General features: G+C 44.4%; 1 protein-coding gene across 1 annotated transcript in view; it reads right to left on the bottom strand.

Annotated features, from left to right (window-relative positions):
- The window catches only part of KCNJ6 (potassium inwardly rectifying channel subfamily J member 6), a 172,873-nt gene extending 152,602 nt beyond the window's left edge, over positions 1-20,271 (bottom strand). Inside the window, exon 1 of the mRNA XM_058825130.1 lies at positions 20,119-20,271. The gene's annotated coding sequence lies outside the window, so the exon portion shown is untranslated. The remainder of the gene's footprint in view (positions 1-20,118) is intronic.
- Positions 20,272-20,582: the final 311 nt, after the last annotated feature.

Genomic DNA, 20,582 nt, shown 5'->3' with positions numbered 1-20,582 from the left:
GTTCAGATCAGATACTGGCAATGAGGAATTGTTCCCTGGCAGGGTGGGCAGGGCTGGGATGGAATTCCATCCCTGGATCCCTGGCAGTGCCCAAGGCCAGGCTGGACACTGGGGACAGTGGGAGGTGTCCCTGCCATGGCAGGGCTGGCACTGGGTGAGCTTTAAGGTCCCTCTCAACCCAAGCATTCTGGGATTCTGTGATTCTATCACTCTATGATCTACTGCTTGATCTTCAGAGTGTTAAAATGTTCATGCTCTTCGTTATGTACGTTATGATGCTCTTAAATTTAACTTAAACGCAACATGTTATATTCAAAATTTCATCCTGTAACTTGTATTTTGTAGCTTTTGGGAGCTGCTGAGGCAGTGCCTTAGTGAACATTAATTCCAAATGAATTCTGCTGCTTTGTTTCAAGGCAGACACTGAATCCTGGGGTGAATTAATCCTGGGGGACATTTTCTTGTAGAGAACTGCTAACTTGGGCTCTGAAAATTGCACAGCATTGTTACTGCTGGTCCCTGGTTGTGGAATATTTTGAGGACAAAATGTATCATTCCAGTAGGAGACAAAATATATATCCAGTGAGGAAACAACAATCATTCCAGAACAGGTAAAAATTCGTGCTAAAGAATGGAATTTACTCCCTTCTAATCTGAGCAAGTTAAAATTTACCCACTCCTCAAAACAGGATAATTCACCCATTTGTTAACATACTTTTATAAGCCTGAACTTTATCATTAATATTTCTTGAGGAAAAGGGAGCACCTTCAGGAGGGATGTGGAAAATCCATCCTGGCTCTTGATAGGAATAATTCTCCAGGCAACAGCACCACACTGACGTTTGGGTAAAAATGAAGTTTTTGCGCTGCATTTGTTCCATGCTCTGTATGCCCAGCACTGAAGGCCTTGTGTGCATGTTGAATAGTGGGATTTTAATAAATAATAAATATTGCTACACAATTCTATTCATCCCTGTTCAGGTACCTTGGAAGAAATTCACACCCTTGCTGAAGGAGAGCCTGAAACCCTGGAATATGAGCAGGATTACAAAGGTGCTGCATTCCCTTGGGCTCTGCTCTTTGCACATCATTCCCTCCTCTCTCCATCCCAGCCCTGCAGTTCCACGGGGAATTTGTCAGCCCTGAATTTGTGCCTTTCTCCCAGGGGACACCTGGACGTGGCAGGGCTGAGCTGGGCTCTTGAGCTGGGTTTTGCTCCAGCTTTTGCTCAGGGCTGGTTATGTAATGCTGCAGCAGCTTGGAGAGGCAGGAGCTGCTCCATGAGGAGAGTGACAGTGGGATGGAGCCCTGAATCCATCCAGAAAGGTGAACAGCCTCGGTTTGTGACAGCTAAAAGGACAAAGTGCTTTAATTTGGGTTATTCAGATTAGGGGATGACTGTGCCAGGCAAAATGTGCATCTCTGGGTGTGTGCAATGAGCTGCTGCAGCCCAAGGATTTCATCCAGTGACCTGATAAAAACGTGGATAACTGGGTACTAAACATGAGATTTTTCTTTGGTGCAAACAGGGAATATTTACAGGAGCTGGCCATGGAATTCTTGCATCTCTTTCCATCAGATCTTCTTTTGCTGGCCCTGTCAGGGCTGTGGAGCTGGGAGATGCCGTGTGCTGCATCTCCTGGAGCCGTGCTAAGCTCCAAATGTTCCTCTTTCTGTGGGAGTTGCTAGAGGCAGGAGAAAAGCTCCTTTTTTGAGATGCTACTCAAGAGCTCAAAATGCTGGAAATTAGCAGAGAACCATGGTTTGGTTTTGCAGAGGATGCGAGTCCACTGAGGGCTCTGAGGCTTTGATGGATCTGAGGGAGGATAAACAGAGCCCTGTGGGGTCACCCTCCAGGTCCCTGTCCTGATGCCACAGGTTTCTTCCCTAAAATAAACTCCCCTTGTGTTTATTTTTTAGTAAGGACTCTGTTCTTTCATCTTGGCCCCTTGCCTGTAGGAGGGGCACAGGTTAATTAAGGTTAATTGCTTTTTTTTTTTCTGTTTAGAAAATGGCATTTTCTGCCTGCCTGTGGTTTGTGTTCTGAAGGGCTATCAGCACTTCTCAGCCCCTCAGCCTCATATTTTGAGGACAAAATATTTTGTCCTCGTATTTTGAGGTCAAAATTTATCATTCCAGTAGGAGACAGAATATTTATCCATTGGGGAAACAACAACCGTCCCAGAACAGGTAAAAATTTGTGCTAAAGAATGGAAATTGCTCCCTTCTAATCTGAGCAAATTAAAATTTGCCTGCACCTCAAAACAGGATAATTCACCCATTTGTTAACATGCTTTTATAAGCCTGAGGTTTGTCATTAATATTTCTTGAGGAAAAGGGAAGAACACCTTCAGGAGAGGTGTGGGAAATCCATCCCAGTGTGGAAGGTGACTATGGCACATTTTCAGAGGCACAGTGGGGATAAAAGGCTTTGTTCAGTTTGAATGGGAAGAAAAAAAGATTTTTTTAAAATTTTCTTTTTTTTTTTTTTTCTTTTTATTTTGCTGCAGATATAAGAAGCAGAGGGAAAAGAAGGTGAGGCAAAGATCAGCCACCTGAGGGGGAGTAAATAATGAATATTTAGTTTATTTCAGCACCTGAAACAGCTCTGATGCCTTTGGGCACAGTCTAGAGATGTCTCTAGTCATGAAGCTGAGAGAGAAAGTGCAGAAAACAGTTTGTACAAAAAGCAGAGTGGAGCAAGGATTTATTTGTTTCAGAACTCCTTGTAATCCACTTGCTCTGCCTTTTATGGCAAAATGGCAGCTGTTTAATTCAAGTCACTGCTGCAGCAGAGTAAGGCACTCAGAAATTTGACTGTGTTAGGAAAAAAAACAAAAAACCTGATTATGTGATAGTTAATGCAGTTAATTCACATTTTCAATTATTATCCCACAAGGATATGCCTATGAGGAAAATACCAGTGCGCTGGAAGTCCTTCCACAAAGATTGATGGAGATGACAAAATGTAATTAAGGGTTTCAATTTATTCCCACTGAAATGAGTTGGGAAACTCTCTGTCACTTCAAAAGCAGCCGCCACCTTTTATGTTTGGCTGAGATCAGAAATATCAAAAATATCCACTTGGAAATAGCAGAAGCAAACAAGGAGGGCTCAGAAGTAACTACAGCAAAATTCCTGGAGAATTGTGTGTTCTCTGTGGGCTCTGGCAGTGCAGAGCTGCTCACACAACAAATATTTGCCAATTGAATGATTAAAATATTTTATTGACTATATTATCAAAATATTTTTATATTCAAATATATTAATTTTTTTTCTTGGAAATATTAAAATATTTGCCAATTGAGTGATTGAAATATTTTATTGACTACATTATTTAGATATTTTTATATTAAAATATATCACTATTTAATTCTATTTTTATTTACAATATTAAAATATTTGCCAATAGAGTGATTAAAGCACTTTATTAACTAAATTATTAAAATATTTATATATTAAAATATATCAATATTTTATTTTTATTAACAATATTAAAATATTTGCCAATTGAATTACTAAAATATTTTATTGACTATTTTATTAAAATATTTTTATATTAAAATATATTAATTTTTATTCTAATTTATTGAAAATATTAACATATTTGCCAATTGAGTGATTAAAATAGTTTATTGACTATATTATTAAAATATTTTAATATTAAAATATATTAATATTTTAATTTTTTATTGACAATATTAAAATATTTGCCAAGTGCGTGATTAAATATTTTATTGACAATATCACTAAAATATTTGATATTAAAATATATTCATATTTCATTTTATTTTTCTCGACAATATTAAAATATTTGCCAATTGAGTGCTTAAAATATGTTATTGACTATATTATTAAAATATATTAATATTTCATTTCATTTTTATTGACAATATACAAAGTATTTGCCAATTAAGTGAATAAAATATTTTATTGACTATACTATTAAAATACATAATTATTTTATTTATTTTATTTTTAGTGACAATATTAAACTATTTGCCAACTGAATGATTAAATATTTTATTGACTATATTAATAAATATGTTTATATTAAAATATATTAATTTTTATTTTGTTTTGATTGACAATATTAAAATATCTGGCAATTGAACGATTAAAATATTTTATTGAGTACATTATTAAATATTTTTATTAAAATATAAAAATATTAATATTTTATTTTATTTTATATTGTTTTATTTTTTGACAATATTCAACTATTTGTCAATTGAAAGTTGAAAATATTTTATTGACTATCTTAATATTCAAATATATAAATATTGTATTTTATTTTATTTTATTTTATTTTATTTTATTTTATTTGTATTGACAATATTAAAATATTGAGTAAATAAAATATTTTATTGACTATATAATTAAATATTTTAATATTAAAATACATAAATATTTTATTTTTTTAATTGAAAGTATTGAAATATTTTGTTGCAAATTACTTGACATTTTCTCAAATTACTCCTATTCCAGTGCAGGTGCACCTGGAGAGGATAGAATTAAAATATTTAGTGAGGGCAGGGATTTCATAAATATAAGACTTCACAAAGGAAAATTCCAAACCCATTCCTGGGCTGGGATGCTGGGCACCCACTCTCTGCATGAGAAGGCTTTAGAAAAGAAATATAAATATAAACCTTCCAGAAATGTGACACAAATCTGAAAAAGATTGCCAAGAAATCATCCAATGATGGACTGTTCGCTCAGAAAATCAAGTTATACCCCGAGAATCAGCCAAGTTAGCACCAAGAGACCGAAGGATGTTCCAAGTGGAAGGAATTATGAAATCTGAAAATTAAAATAACGAACATATAAAACCAAACTACATAAACAATTCCCCTATGGCTGTAACAGGGAAATGATTTATTGTCCTTTTAAGGAAAATAAGAAGGTGAATTTAGGGAACAAGAGGCTGATTAACTTTCCTTAACTCCTTGGGAAAACTGGTGAATATATTCTCAAAAAAATCTATTTTCCAGAAAGATGAAATACAAGAACATGGTCAGGAACAGCCAGCTTGGATTTAGAACTGCAGAATGCAGAATAATGGAATATTCTGGGATGGATGGGACCTTAAAGCTCATCCAGTCCCACCCCTGCCATGGGCAGGGACACTTCCACTGTCCCAGGATGCTCCAAGAAAAATCCAGCCTGGCTTTGGACACCTCCAGGGATGGGGACCCCACAACTTTTCCAGGCAACAAATTTATCCATGGCTGGCCAATCTGACAGATTTTTACCCCAAAATGTCTGGATCTGTGAGTGAGGGCAGAGCATCCGGTTTTTAGCAAGATTTTCAGCATTATCCTACATTTTTGCTGGCCAAAAAAGGACAAATAGAGCGGATGGATGGATGAATGGATGGATGATGGATGGATGGATGGATGATGGATGGATGGATGGATGGATGGATGGATGGATGGATGGATGGATGGATAATGGATGGATGGATGGATGGATGGATGGATGGATGGATGGATGGATGGATGATGGATGGATGGATGGATAATGGATGGATGGATGGATGATGGATGGATAGAGGGATGGATGAATGGATGGATGGATGATGGATGGATGATGGATGGATGGATGGATGGATGGATGGATGGATGATGGATGGATGGATGGATGGATGGATGATGGATGGATGGATGGATGGATGGATGATGGATGGATGGATGGATGGATGGATGGATGGATGATGGATGGATGGATGGATGGATGGCTGGATGGATGGATGGATGGATGATGGATGGATGGATGATGGATGGATGGATGGATGGATGGATGGATGGATGATGGATGGATGGATGAATGGATGGATGGATGATGGATGGATGATGGATGGATGGATGGATGGATGGATGGATAATGGATGGATGGATGGATGGATGGATGATGGATGGATGGATGGATGATGGATGGATGGATGGATGGATGGATGGATGGATAATGGATGGATGGATGGATGGATGGATGGATGGATGGATGGATGATGGATGGATGGATGGATAATGGATGGATGGATGGATGATGGATGGATAGAGGGATGGATGAATGGATGGATGGATGATGGATGGATGATGGATGGATGGATGGATGGATGGATGATGGATGGATGGATGGATGGATGGATGATGGATGGATGGATGGATGGATGGATGGATGGATGGATGGATGATGGATGGATGGATGGATGGATGGCTGGATGGATGGATGGATGGATGATGGATGGATGGATGATGGATGGATGGATGGATGGATGGATGGATGGATGGATGATGGATGGATGGATGAATGGATGGATGGATGATGGATGGATGATGGATGGATGGATGGATGGATGGATGGATAATGGATGGATGGATGGATGGATGGATGGATGGATGAATGGATGGATGGATGGATGGATGGATGATGGATGGATGGATGATGGATGGATGGATGGATGGATGGATGGATGATGGATGGATGGATGAATGGATGGATGGATGATGGATGGATGATGGATGGATGGATGATGGATGGATGGATGGATGGATGGATGGATGGATGATGGATGGATGATGGATGATGGATGGATGGATGGATGGATGGATGGATGATGGATGGATGGATGGATGATGGATGGATGGATGGATGATGGATGGATGGAGGGATGGATGAATGGATGGATGGATGATGGATGGATGATGGATGATGGATGGATGGATGGATGGATGGATGGATGGATGGATGTTGGATGGATGGATGAATGGATGGATGGATGATGGATGGATGGATGGATGGATGGATGGATGTTGGATGGATGGATGGATGTTGGATGGATGATGGATGATGGATGGATGGATGGATGGATGGATGGATGGATGGATGGATGATGGATGGATGATGGATGGATGGATGAATGGATGGATGGATGATGGATGATGGATGGATGGATGGATGGATGGATGGATGATGGATGGATGGATGATGGATGGATGGATGGATGGATGGATGGATGGATGGATGGATTGATGGATGATGGATGGATGGATGGATGGATGGATGATAGATGGATAGATGGATGATGGATGGATGGATAGATGGATGAATGGATGGATGGATGGATGGATGGATGGATGATGGATGGATGGATGGATGGATGATGGATGGATGGATGGATGATGGATGGATGGATGATGGATGGATGATGGATGGATGGATGGATGGATGGATGGATGGATGGATGGATGGATGGATAGATGGATGGATGGATGGGATGGATGATGGATGGATGGATGGATGGATGATGGATGGATGGATGGATGATGGATGGATGGATGGACGGATGGATGGATGGATGGATGGATGGATGATGGATGGATGGATGGATGGATGATGGATGGATGGATGGATGATGGATGGATGGATGGATGGACGGATGGGATGGATGGATGGATGGATGGATGGATGGATGATGGATGGATGATGGATGGATGGATGGATGGATGGATGATGGATGGATGGATGGATGGATGGATGATGGATGGATGGATAATGGATGGATGGATGGATGGATGGATGGATGGATGATGGATGGATGATGGATGGATGGATGATGGATGGATGGATGGATGATGGATGGATGGATGGATGGATGGGATGGATGGATGGATGGATGGATGGATGGATGGATGGACTGTAAGGAGGAGTGGGAAATGGGCTTGGCCTTTGAAGGGTTTGCTGATTCAAACATCACAGCTCCTGGTGCCCCTTTTGGTTCCTTTTGGGGCACCAAAGGAATCTCAGCCTCCAGCTGACCCCAGACTGGGAGGAGCAGAGGATGCATGTCCCAGACATATTTTATGAAAAACCCTTTTGACAGGATTTTTTTTCCTCCTGAGAAGCCTCAGATGAAAAGAAAAACAATAATTATCTGCTGCTGTGGAATGCAACAGGTGCAGTTTTAATTGGTCTCATGTGGTTGTTTTTAATTAATGGCCAATCACAGTCCGGCTGTCTCGGACTCTCTGGTCAGTCACAAGATTTTATTATCATTCCACTATTTTCTATTCCTTTCAAGACTTCTGATGAAATCCTTTCTTCTATTGCTTTAGTATAGTTTTAGTATATAATTTTCTTTTAACATAATATATATCATAAAATAATAAATCAGCTTTCTGAAACATGGAGCCAAGATTCTCATCTCTTCCCTCATCCTGAGACCCCTGCAAACACCACCACAGATGCACGGGGATGTCACTCAGCCAAAAATGAAAAACTGGTGTCAGGAACCTCATGAAGTTCAACAAAAATAAGTTCAACCAAGTCCTGCAGCTGGCAAAGAGCAGCCCATGCATCAATCCAGGCTGGGAAACACCCTGGGATAAAATCTGGGAGTTCCACAAAGATCCAGCTTCACATGGATCAGCTGTGCAACCTCCAGCCGTGAAGGATGAACTGGGATGATACACTGGGATGTTTTGGGGACAAATGGCTGAGGAATGGGATTATTCCATTATTGGCACCTGTGGAGGATCCAGAACTCCTAATCTATTTTTCCATGATTCTGTGAAATTATATAATAATTCTTATATTTGTAATTTTTTTTTCCTGAGCTAATTTAAGATCCCTGAGAGGTGTTTAATTAGAGTAATGAATGCACATACACTGGACAAGAGTCTTTCCACATGCAACAAAATCCTGGAAGTTGGGAAGAACACGAGATTATGCCCTTGTACATAATTAAATCCTTGATTATTGGCTCAGGGGAAAGAATCACAGGCAGTATAAAGGTGAAGCACTTGATTTTCCAATAAATTTTATGAACATTTCTATTTAGGGAGAGAAACTTTTTAAACTTTTTTTTAACTTTTAGTTCTAACAGTTCTAATTTTGACCTCTCTGCTAATCATTAATTCATGTTCATCCAGCTGCATCAAACGACACCAATCCCCTCCTTTTTGCCTCCCACGTTGGTGTGTGAGATTGAGCAGAAGTGCTAATTCTAATTTATTGAGTGTGGCTTTGATAATTACATTTAAAACTGGAGAAATTTAGGGTTTTTTCTTTTTTTGTGTGTGGGGTTCTGTTTTGTTGGGGTTTTTTTGCTTGTGGTTTTTCCTGATGATTCATCTTCACTAATGATGGTCAATTCATCTGAGGTCAACTCACAAAAATAAAAATGCAGTTTTTAGACTGTGACTGTGATGAAATGTGGAATGTGTGCTTTGGGTCCAGCCTCACCCAACTTCAGATTTCACTGGAATGAGAAATTCACCTCAAGCCAGAAACTGTTGTGGAAATTTCAAGTTTTTCCTCAGTGTAATTTGCAAACAGTGAAGTTGGATTTTTCTCCCTCTCCTGCTCACAAGGAGGGTGCCTGAGGCGTTGTTTTCAGGAACAAAATGAAGATTTTTCTTGCCATTCCAGTCGCCACTGTTTTCCAATTGCACAGCCCAGCTCCTGGGCTGGTTTTTGTCTTGAAAATTATGGGGTGGCCCTGCCTACACATTTGATGGTTTGAACATCACTTGGCCTTTTAATGGGCTTTTTATGGACTGGTTACTGCCATAAATTGTCAAGAGCCCGTTAGTGCACAACTTATTTCTGGAAAACTTCATTAAGGGGAAGTAGGAATAACTCTGTCTTTATTCTGCATTTCTAAAAATAACATGTAAAACATAACAGATGGCTTAATATTTTTATTTCACCATTTCAGCTGCGCTCACCTCGACCGCTCTTGACTGACGTTCCACGCAGGTGCCAAGAGCCATTAATTTTAAAATAAGCTGCTTTGAAATCTGTTTTCATATTTACTCCCAAGTCCACGCTTTGGACCCAAGGCAGGTTGGTTTTAATTAAAGATGCTGCAGGAACAGTCGGGATCCTGCAGTAAATGTTTGTGTGGATGCACACCCACCTCTGTTGGAAATGGGCTCGTTAATCCTGGGGAGCTGCAAAACCCCCATGGGAGCACCGTGTGCCTGTGTGGTGGCCAAATGGGAGAAACTCCATCTAAAATCATCACAGTGGGAAAGGATTTGGGGTATTTGCAGAGGTTTCTGGAATGTGCTGGTGGGTCACCTTCCCTGGCTCTGCTTTTACAACAAAAAGCACAAACAGGGGCAAACCTGAGGCTGGATGGTACAAATATTTCTGATGGCAGCCTGAAGGAACGGAAGCTGCATGTCAGACCTCTCTCCCCCACATACCAGCCTGTTTAAAATAAATTTACATTTAAGGTCTGATATGAAACCCCTTGAAGTGAAGGGAGAGACTTTAATGCTCTTTGACTAAAATGCATTTAGCAGATCTCATATTTTCTGTGATTCTATTTCTGTAGCAGCTTTGGTGGGTTTTACTATTCCTGAGCATTTCCTGCAAGGCTTCCTCCACTTTCTTTTGTTATTATTATTTCTGCTCATGGTAATATCATAAATCTTTTCCTCTGCTGTAATTTTAAGTCCCTACCTGATTTTCCTGCTTAAAATTCTCTTCTAATATTTGAGTTGTGCCCAAACCCACCAGCCTGGCTTCTGAAAGCAGCTGGAATTAAAAACAAAACAACAAACAAAACATGAGTTCTACTCTTTACAAACATATTATTATTATTATTATTATTATTATTATTATTATTATTATTATTATTATTATTTTCTTTGATTTTATGTGGTATTTCTCTTGAAATTCTGGAGGTAAATTATCTGCTGTCCTTGTGTCTTATTCCATGGAAGAGCAAACCCTGCTGGAATGCAGAGTGTCAATACCAGGCATTTGCTGTTTATACACAGAGGGTTCTCCTTCTTTTCTGGAGAGTTTTTTAAAAATAATTATTCAAGGAAAAATATTTTCTGTGTATCCAGAAGGCAAATGCTCTGGTAGTATTGGGTCAGTGAATTCACTGCTGTAGCTTAAACCACAAATTTGCCACTTGCAAGGGGTAGAAAATAATGATCAGCAACATCCAGATGTTGTAGGTCACCTGAATTCCAGGGAACCATCACAGAGCTGTGGAATGGGAGCCTTTATGATCCAATCCTAGGGTTTTTGTTTTTTTTTAATGCCATTTTTCCTTCTCTCTCAAGCTCTTCTCCTTCCCACCCCTTCCAAATTTTAACCATCTTATATTTTATTATTATATTTTTATATTTCTAGCTTTCCTTCCTCTGGCTAGAAATGAAGAACTCAGCCAGACCCAGAATTTGGAACTGCAGCAGAAGTTTAGGGTCACCCTTAAATCTTCAAGTCCTGTTTTAGGGAAAAGTTTAGTGGTGGTAAATGTGCGGAAAACATCTGCAGTAAGTCAATTTTTATCAAGAAAAAAAAGAAAAATTACATTGTAAATGTCCAACACATAATTACAGCCACCAGCACTAGAATATTCCAGATATTGATGGAATATTTTCTCGGTCACTACAATGTTCTGCTTGCTTCTCTTGCAGGTTTTAGTGGGAACTTTGGTGTGTTTGGGGGAGGTGGATTGCCACTGCTTTGTTTGCAATCATGGAAGGCTTGGGATGCACTTTCTGCTTTAATGTAATTATGCCTGACAGATAGAGCCCAGCAGCTCCCAAGGATTGCTCACATCCCTGTGGGACACTCAGCTGAGACAAACATCTATCCAGTTTATTGAACATGATGGGGCACCTGAAGGACTGGGATTCCTGTGCAGAGCCACAGCAGCCCTGGGTTTGGAGATGCTGGAGAGAGTGGGCTGGGTGGGATGTGCCCAGTTTGCTGGACACTGGTGGCACTGGTGGGCTGGGATCCAGCCGCCTCCTGCTCCTCCTCCCCTCTGCAAGTGCTGCTGGGTGAAGGTTTGATAACCCCCAGCTCCAATTCAGTGGAGAACTAAATGAGACATTTCGTTTATTTCTCATCTAACAGCTCTGCTCTCCTGTACTTGTACCAGACAAAGACAGCAGCACACTGAGAACACACCAAAACTGGCATAGCTCTTTTCCTTTTTCTCCTTTCCTTTCCTTTCCTTTCCTTTCCTTTCCTTTCCTTTCCTTTCCTTTCCTTTCCTTTCCTTTCCTTTCCTTTCCTTTCCTTTCCTTTCCTTTCCTTTCCTTTCCTTTCCTTTCCTTTCCTTTCCTTCCCTTTCCCTTTCCTTCTCCTTTATTTCCTTGAAATTTCCTTTCCATTCCTTGAAATTTCCTTTCCTTTCCTCACTGATCCACAGCCTGCTGCAGTTGCTGGCAATCCTCAGCTCATTAAGCAGCCTCTGTTTTTAATTAATTAAAAGTGCCTCCTTCTGTTCCCTTGCCCACCTGTGCCCTCCCTGCTCCTGCTGTTGGTTCCAGCTCTGAGAGTCCAAGGCCACCTCTGGGACCACTGAGCCACCTCAGGCTGCAGCTGGAGGGTGTCAGGAGCAATGTGAGATAAAAATAAGCCTGACTTTACATAAACCTGGTGTTTTTATAAGCCAGACAGGAGGGGAGTGCTGCAGGACAGCACAAGGGAGTTCAGTGGGCACCGTTCTGTGAGGGAGCTCTGGAGACAGGGATTCATCTCCCACCCCTCCTGCACCTGGAGATGTTGATTAAATTACTAGAGAGGCATCCCATGAAACTTGAGGCAGCAAACTGTGGCATCTCTAGAAGCCCCCTGAGGTCTTTGATGGAATGAAATCACTTTTTGGAGCTGCCCTGCTATTTTCATTGATCTCATTGCTTCCCTGACAGCAGGGGGAGGCTGAGGGGGATGTTGGTCACTTCTCTCAGGAAACAGGGACAGAAAAAGGGGAAATGGCTTCAAGCTGTGCCAGGGAAAGTTCAGGTTGGACAGCAGCAGCAATTTGCCCACAGAAAGGGAGCTCAGGCCTTGGCAGGGGCTGCCCAGGGAGCTTTGCAGAGCCCATCCCTGCAGGTGTCCCCTGGAGGTGGCACTGAGTGCTCTGGGCTGGGGACAAGGTGCAGACCAGTCACAGTTTGGACACAATGATTTTTGAGGTCTTTTCCTGCCTTATTGATTCCAAGATTCCATCCCAAGCTACTCCAAGAAGCCCAGGGAAGCTGCACTTGCAAAGCAGGCAGTGCTTTTTGGAGATCTTCCTGTGGAAACCTGGCCCCATGGAAATCGATGGGGAATTACCTCTGCCTGTCCAGACAGCTATTGAGCTGTAAGGAGCTTCTTAATTACAATCATTTAACATAAATGCTTCTTTTCAGGAATGGGAAATTGATCTGGCAGGCTGATAGAAACTGCAGGCTCTGTGTGCCTGCAGGAGATGGTGGGAGAAAAAGCAGGAAGGTAGGAAATACCCTCCTCTCATTCTTCAAGCAATTGCTCTGAGAAATAATTTGACAATTGCTCATTGTTCTAATGAACCCCTGCTCTTGATTATGATAAATACAAAATTACATGATAATTTCTCCTCTACTTTCATTGACAAAGTTGTCTGTATTGACAAGACACAATGAGATTATTTTTTACAAATGGGAAGCAAAAAAGCAGAGGATTTCCTGCAATGCTGCAAAAGTGCTCTGAGCTGGAGAGGCTGAAGCAAGGATGGTTGTGATAAAGCACTGCAGAACAGTTGATTAGAGCATTGAATTAACGATGCTCTCGTGCAGGCTGTCATCATGCCATTCCTCCCCTCAGCCTCCTGTTTCACCCTCTCATTCTGCACATCATTGTTTTCTTGTCCAGAAGTGTTTTGGAGGTTGTTTTGGGGGATTTTTGGGGTTTTTTTTTGGTTTTTTTTGTTTTTTTTTTTTTTTTTGTTGGTTATTTGGGTTTTTTTGGAGATGTTTTTGTTTGTTTTTTGGGTTTTTTTGAGAAATCAACACAAATGCCAGCACTTTGCTATTATCAGAAAACAAGCCCCAGTATTCTGCTCCAGAGAGTCCCAAAAAAAAGTCCTATGCACGTTGGCTCCCTCAGATCAGCCTCCAAGAGTCTCTAGAGAGGAGAGCAAGGTGGGGTAATCCAGACCAGCTGCAAAACTAAATGAGACACTTAGTTTGATCTCAAGTGTTTGTCTCTGAAATGCCATCACTGCTGTGGCAGTGGCAACCAGACCTGGGGCTGCTCTTCCTGAAGGCACAGCTGGATTTAAAGACCCAACACAAGTAAAAGGATATGAAATTAAATTAAATGAAATTAAGTCAAGATTGAGGCAGTTTCTGTGATGGGTTGTGGAACTGTATCCAAGGGTTTGTTGAAGAAACTCTCCCCACTCAAACTCTCTAACCTCCTTTAGCCATGGGGCACATGAGTACCAGACCTCAAAGCCAAATGGAAAAGTTCACATTTACAAACTCATAAAATTTGTACCCCACAGTCATAAAATCCCAGTGATGCCTCAGCTTTGAGCTTTTCTATTTTTCACATTCTGTGCTGCTTTAGTGTGTGGGGCTGGGTTCACATTCAGGGATGCTGAGCTCTGTGCACAGAGCAGGGAGACAAAACAATTCCTGCTCCAGCTGGGCACCAAGGACAAATGAGCCAAATCTCAGCCCAGGAGCACAAACCCCGTGGGCTGGAGAGAGAAAAACAAGCAGGGTGGGACTGCAGGGCTAAAGCTGGGATGGGACAATGAACTGCAAGGTGCAAATGGAGCAGAACTGATCCCAGGGACAGAGCCCGTGCCCGGCCGTGCATTTTGGGGCCATTTTGGTTCATCCTGGGTGCAGCCCTGGCTGGGCTCTGGTGCTGCCCAAGGTGCATCCATGGAGGAGATGCTGTGAATAAATCCCTGCTTTATTCTTTAGCTCTGCCCAGCTCTGCTCTAGGTCAGCCTGCACAAGGCATCACCAGAATGATTTGGGTTGGATGGGACCTAAAAATCATCCCCTGCCATGGCAGGGACACCTTCCACTGTGCCAGTCTGCTCCAAGCCCCAATGTCCAGCCTGGCCTTGGACACTGCCAGGGATTCAGGGGCTCCACAGCTGCTCTGGGCACCCTGTTCCTCAGTTTTAGGATGAGTCAGAGGCTTTCTGGGGCTGGGAGGTTTTCCTGAGGTGTGGATGTCCACAGAAGTGTCAGAGTCTGAGCTGAGCTCCCTCACTGTGGGCATGGCCAGAAAGGGTGGGGAGGGGCAGTCAGGATTCATAAGAAGCTCCCTGGTTTCAGTATTTGAGCCTTCACTGTCTGCACTCACACACAGAGTTATTAATGCAGATGGTTTAAAAAAACCCTTAAATCTCTGTGGAATCATAATTTACTCGTGTGCATTGCAAGCTGTGTGTGCAAATGTTCAGGGTTTTTCTGGCTGCAAGGCAGGCTCTGCCCTTGGATGGACTCTGTTATTTTCCCACCAGAGTGAGACAAGACAGTAAATACTTCTTGGGAGTAGATTATTTCCAGCTGAAGACTGGTGGATACTGTAATACAGACTTGCAGCTACCATTAATGTCTAACCTGAGGTTGTAACTGGAAAATAGCAGCAGAATGGGCTTTGCCTTGTGGCTATTTTTTAATTCAAAGCTCTCTTGAGTAATACTCTAGAAAAAGACTTCTCTGACCAGCCCTTGGCACTTATGTTAAAGCTTCTTGTGCATCCTCTGGCATAAATTTGGGTTTCTTCATTCAAGGGCTGTGGAGAGCCCTTGCACTCATGAAGATTTTCAATGTGTTCAAGGCCAGCCTGGATGGGACCGTAGGGAAGGTTCCCTAAAGCTGGAACAAGATGATTTTTAAGTTCTTTTCCAATCCAAACCATTCTTTGACTGTATAATTCTTCAATTTCACTGGGCATTGTGTGACTCTGAGGGTAGAAATTGCCTGGTTTTGAAGAACTTGAAAATTCCCCGCTTTGTTATTTTTTGTCCTGTGTCTGAGGACAGGATGTTCTGCTGGCCATATGCAGTAGCTCGTGAATAGAGTGCAGAAAATGCGCTTTAATGAGCTTTCCAAATGGAAGCAAGGTGTGTTTGCCCAGCTGCCAAACTCCCCTGGCCCTGGGGGACATCCTGTGAGGAGTGAAATGAGGAGGAGCTGATGGGTTCAAGGAGGAGTTAAAGGTGCTCTGGGCCTCCTCATGGGCAGGATCCATACCTGCCATGCTAAGGAGAGAAAAGAACCAGTCCCTTCACAAGGATTTTGATCCCAGAGGTTTTTCCTCCTCCAGAACCTGCTGGTCCCATTGGTGCCCTGCAGAGTGTGGGGTTGGGGTGGGCTGGTTTGGGATGTCCTTTTGGCAGGGACTCCACAACTCAATCATGAGGCTCTGTCAGGAGTCCTTGGGCATCATTAAAAATTGCAGCGCTCTGTGGAAAAACCTGGATTCAACAACCTCCGATTGTTCAATACTTCTATTCCAGCTATTAATAAAACATAAAAATTGTATTTTCAACATCAGCAGCATTCTAGCAAAGCATCAGGAGAAAACCTCCAAAAACCAAGCAACTGAAAGCCAAAAAAAAATCTTCCAGAAAGTCAAGTGGGAATGAGATTAAAACTTTTCCTTTGGGTTTGCTGCCTGGTAAATGTGGGGTTTGTTCAGAAACATCACATTTTGCACAATCAATATATTAATATTTATATATATATAACTATATATATAATATAATATATATAATGATATATTATTATATATATAATATCCTTATATTTATATATATATATATATGTATATAAAATATCCCCTTAATATATTGAGAATCTTGTTTTCTAGCATCAAAGTGCCTCTACCAGTAAAAACTGTACATCCACATAAATGTAACACATTAACCTAAACCTTATCTCTTTTTAAAATCTGCCAGGGCTTCATTGTCCCATATAAAAAGTAACATCCTGGAGCAAGAAGGTGATGGAAGCACTGAACAAGGTGAAAAGCTTTTAACAGCAATGAAAATCAAAGAAATTATGCAATAGAAATGGGATCTTTGCAATGCATCAAGCAATAACATAAATTAATTTATTTGGGAGAGCGGTAATATGAATTATTTTACTTCTTGCTTTTATAGAAGGATATAGACAAGTCCTGAATAAAACTGTTTTTATATGTAAAAATACCATGAGAAGGTCATGACAAACACAGTAATCCTACACTCTGGACACAACAGTGTCCAGAGTTCCTGAGAGGTGAAAGAAAGAACATAAAGCTTATACCTAACCTATTGTTAAATATGTGAATATATCCCTTGTGATGGGGATTTTATGTAAATGTAAATGACATTCTGTTCCTCTGACATAGTTTGAAGGAGAGATCTTATTTTCCTTCCAAAAGTGCCAGGTTTCAACAAAATGACTACAAAGCAAGGCTCCAAACACATGCTTGTGAAAAAAACCAAGTCTTTTCTGCAGTGAAATTGTGTATCTTGGTGAGCTCAAAGTGAACGTGGTGCAAATGCACGGGCAGGAATCCCACGAGGAGCTGAGCCTTTCTCTAACTGAGGCTGTGGTTGTGGGGCTCTTGGGCTGGTGTTGCTATGATTAATCCTTTCCTCATTTGCTTATGAGGCGAAGTCATTTGGTAACGATCTGGTGGCATTGTTGTGACGCTGCAGGAGCCCAGCCTTATGTAAGGAAATCAATAACCTCAAGTATTGCAAAGGCTTTGGGAGCTGCCCTCAACAAGAGTTGGCTCCTGTTACTCCTCGTTTCCCCACAGGAAAGTAATGAGTTCCCCAGCTTGTGCCCACAGCTCGGCCCTTTATTCCCATATTCCCTGGGAGACAGGCTTGGAAATGGGAGGATCAGCATTAAAACATCCAGCTCTCCATTTCCATAAAGGCTTAACTCATTAGTTCACTCCAGAAGCTGAGTTAGGGCAAAATGTGGATTTACAAGAAAAAAGGATTTGTTATTCTCAGCAAGGAGTCCCTGTGGGGAATCACAGGATGGTTTGGGTTCAAAGGGACCTTAAGGATCATCAGGGACACCTTCCAGTATAGCCCCACCCTGGGCATTGCAGGAATAAATAAAAACCCCAATGAACTCTCACACTCTGCTAGGACTCACCTACGTGTTTTTCTCTTCCAGAATTCTTTGAAACAGAGAATTTATAAGCAAGAAGGAAGGCAGGCAGAGCAGGAAACCAGTCCTGGTGTGATTTGATAGATTGCTGATAGTTAAAGCACAACCCAGAGAGGCCAGGGATCTGGAATCCAAACCAATAACTCTCCATGTACCTATAGTTTACTGCCTATCAGCACCGAGGCAAGATCAAATAAATTTCCTTTGCTTAATGAAAAACGAACATCCTGACACAGCGAACAGCCCAAAAGTGACTAATCCATCTCTATCTCCCCCTGTGAATAGTATTAATTATGTTGTTTGCTTTCCTAGACTAATTTTTTCCTGGTCTGAGGTAATGACTGCATGTGTAGCTGCTAGAATGAGATAGGTACAGGTGAGCTGAGCCAGTGATTTACAACCCACCAGAGCAAGAAATGCATCTGCCTGGTGCTGCATTATCACCAACCCAACACTTTCCCTTTTTCTGTTTATTAAACTGCTCCCCAGCTGTCTGAGGAGAGGAGGGCTCTGTCAGGAGGGGTTTTTGCAATGAGCTGGCCACAGGTGACCGGCACAAACTCCACCTGTGCCCCTCAGCAGTGGGACAGCTCCCTGAGCTTGGGAATTCCCTCCAAGTGCTTTTCTCCACGAGTTTCCCAAATGCAGGCAGAGCAGCCGAGGTTGGGCATTTCTCAATTTCTGCAGGGCATTTCTCACAGTTCCCTCCCTCCCTTCACGGGTGTTGTGTGTGTCCTGCTGGGGGATGCAGTTACCTGTAACATCTTACAGAGAACCGCTGCAAAACAGCCCTAAAATCCAACCCCGAGCGAGCTGCTGGGAAATCTGTCATTTTTTAACCTCTTTGCTCCCAGCTCCTGCATTCGCTCCGCTCAGGAAAGTTTGGTGGCCCTGCCTGAGTCCTCCCCTGGCTCCTGGCGCCAGCAGGGAGCGGCTCGGGGGGGATTTTAGCAGCGGTGGGGGCTCCTCCCGCTTTTCCCAGCGCGGGATTCCCGTTCCAAAGCCCCCGAGCCGCGCATCCCCCGCGCATCCCGCGCTGCCCGGCCGCTGTCCGCGGTGCTGGAGCGGCCCCAGGCAGAGCCCCGGGGATGTCGGAGAGGTCGAGGAGCACCGGGGGAAAGGGAGGCACCCTAAGCATCCCAAGCAGTCGAGAGGAGCAAGCCCCGAGGCACATTCCCGGAGAAGATGCTCCGGGCACGGCGATGCGGGAGCCCCCGGCTCCCCGAACCTTCGGTGCCTTCCCCACCGCGCTCCCCCGGCCCTTCGAACCCGCTTTCACCGCGAGAGGAAACTTTTGTCCGTGGTATCTTTGTCCCCACCTTTGGCACCGCACCCGGCCGGGAAGGGACGGCGAGGGCCGGGGGCAGTGCAAGAAGGGGGGAATGGAAGAAGGGGGCAGTTCTCCCTTTACTTATTTATTTATTTATCTCTTTCCTCCCTCAGGTCGCCATGGTGATACCGAGCTCGCTCTCCCTCCCAACAAGACGAGACGGGCACCCCTCCGTGAGCACCCCCGTGTGCCCGGGGGAGGCTGTGCCCTCCGTGCCCGCCGCTCATCCCGGCTCGGGCTCCGCTCTCCGCCCGGCCCCGGCTCCGCTCTTCCTCGCCCCGCTCCCGGCGGAGAAGTGAGACGGGAGCGGCAAAAACAGCATCGTCCCCCTGCTCAAACAGCATCGTCCCCCTGCATAAACAGCATTGTCCCTCTGCTTTTCTCCCCTTCCCCGCTCTGAAGTTCTCCCCGGCTCGGGCACCGCCGGGCGGGACGCGGTTCCCGGTACCGATCCCCGGAGCCGGGGGAGGCGGCGCAGCCCCGGCCCCGTCGGCGCTTTTGCCCGAGGGCGTAGGGATGGGGCTCCCTCTCGGGAGCGACGGCAGCGGGAAGCGGGGGGACATCGGGGCCGCCCCGCCGAGCCCCCTCGGCCGCGGTTCTGCCGCCGCCACCTCGCCCCCGGCCCGGCGGGCAGCGGCCGCTCGCCCCCGGGTTACATAAGGAACGCGCCGCGCATCCCCCGGCACGGCCGCCGTGCCCGCTCGAGGGGCTCGGGGGGCTCGGGGTGATCGGGGAAAGGCGATTTTTGGGGCAGGGGATGGAGATGGAGAAACGCGAGGGCACAGGCGGCAACCCCGCTTACCCCGAGCATCCCCCGCGCAGCAGCCGCGTCCCCTCGGGCAGGGCAGCCCCGCTTACCTGGCGGCTGCTGTCACTCCATGCCGGCTCCCCGCGGGACGGGACGGGGCAGGGCGGCTCTGCCCGGCGCTGCGGGGCTCCGGCTCCGTGCGCTCCGGCTGTGCGAGCGCCGCTGGCTGTCACACGGCCCCGAGGATGCTGTCGGGCGTCTCCATTCCCCACGCCCGCTCGCCCACCCCCGGGGGCCGCGGGGCTCGGCCGGAGCGGGGCCGTGCGGGGCCGTGCGGGGCTCCGAGCGGGGCTGCGCTGGCCCGGCGGGCGCGGAGCGGAGCGCGGAGCGGAGCGCGGAGTTGGCGGCGGCGGCAGCAGCGCCCTCTGCGGGCGGCGCGGGGCGGCGGGGGCGGCGCGCTCCTTCCGCGGGGGCGGCCCCGCTCCGCCTGCGCCGCCCCCGCTGCGCCCCCTCCGCGGGGTGGATGGATAGAGGGATGGAGGGATGGATGGAGGGATGGATACCCCGCGCTGTC

This window comes from Ammospiza caudacuta, chromosome 2 (genome assembly GCF_027887145.1).
Source record: "Ammospiza caudacuta isolate bAmmCau1 chromosome 2, bAmmCau1.pri, whole genome shotgun sequence".
Lineage (NCBI taxonomy): Eukaryota > Metazoa > Chordata > Aves > Passeriformes > Passerellidae > Ammospiza > Ammospiza caudacuta.
Note: the sequence above shows the minus strand (reverse complement) of the source record. Positions and strands in the feature narration are given on the sequence as shown.